Here is a 1,461-nt window from a genome sequence, read left to right on the forward strand (position 1 = left end):
TTTTGCTTTAGAAAGTGAGTAAGAGGGATGAAGAGGCTGCAGACTTGCATGAATATGAAGAAGATGGCCAAGGGAAGTGGGTTTGGGAGACAGCATGGGGGAACACAGAAGGCTAAAGGTGATTATCAGCTGATAAAAATTGCAAATCAGGCACCCATGTTGCACACTGGCCACAGGCTTTATTTTGAATCCTGATCAAAATTTAAGCCAGTTAAAAGGTTACCTATAAGGAGTTCCGGTGGCTTAGCGCTTAAGGCAGGAGCTCTGGTAGCCTAGTACCTAAGGCACTCCACTGCTAACCAGAAGGCTGGTGGTTCAAACCCACCAGCCACTCCTCAGAAGGAAGATGGGGCAATCTACTTCCATAGTGATATTGCTTGGAAACCCAAGGAGGGGTCACTATGAGTCGGGTCCCACTCGATGGCACATAACAACACAAAAACAACATAACAACACAACAACAACAACAGTGGTTAAGGCATTGGGCTGCTAACTAAATGGTTGGTGGTTCAAACCCACCAGCTGCTCCACAGAAGAAAGGTGAGGTAATCTGTTTCTAGAAAGATTACAGCCTTGTTGAAAACCCTGTGGGGGGTCACTATGATGGCAGTGGGTGAGTATGGAAATCATCTGTACTGAGCCATACTGGAGTATGGCTTCGTGATCTGTATTTTAAAAAGTACCTCAAGAGATTCTTCTTCACAGTAGTGTTTGAGATCCAGTGGTTCAAGGAGTTAGTAAGAGAGAGGTTAAAAATCTACCAGCACTTCCCAGACTGATGCCAAGAGAAACAAATGTAAGGAATGTTAACTGAAGTCTAAGGAAAATTTTTCACCTGCAAATGAGTTTGTTTAAGGCTTAAATAAAGTTAACAGGCTTCTTTCCTAGATTTGACTTCTTGGAGTCTTAAGTGTACTTGCTGATTTGTTTGTGAATCTCCAAAACTAGTTTAGAAATACTCTTCCAGGTGAAGGCAGTGGCTGTGGAATGCATAGAGCTTGGAGGAAGAAAGCTGCCAAGAGATAGTTCAGTTCAGAGAGTAATATGGACTTGAAGCTAGAATGGGTGAGATCCTTAAGGAGAGGGTGCCTCAAGGAGGAACACTAGTAGTGATCCACATTGTGGAAATGTGGCTGGAAGAATACTGGGAATGACATTAAGCAGATGTTCATTGAAACACGCAAAGTTACAGCTTTGAGGATATTCTTTCCATTGTTGTTTATAAAAGCAAAAAGAATGATTGAATGAGAGAGAGAGAGAGAGAGAACCAATTAGGGGAATTGATTACACAAATTATAGAATTATATGGCAGGAGTCAGCAAGCCCATGGGACCAGATTTGACCAGCCTCATTTTTTTTTTTATTATTAGGATTTGGGTGAAGATTTACAGAGTAAATTCACTTTTCATACAGCAGTTCACATATACTTTGTCTCATGTCATTGACCAAAATTTACAATGC

Source organism: Orycteropus afer, unplaced genomic scaffold, assembly GCF_000298275.1.
Source record: "Orycteropus afer afer isolate SDZICR_OR568_19922 unplaced genomic scaffold, OryAfe1.0 scaffold00010, whole genome shotgun sequence".
Taxonomy (NCBI): Eukaryota; Metazoa; Chordata; class Mammalia; order Tubulidentata; family Orycteropodidae; genus Orycteropus; species Orycteropus afer.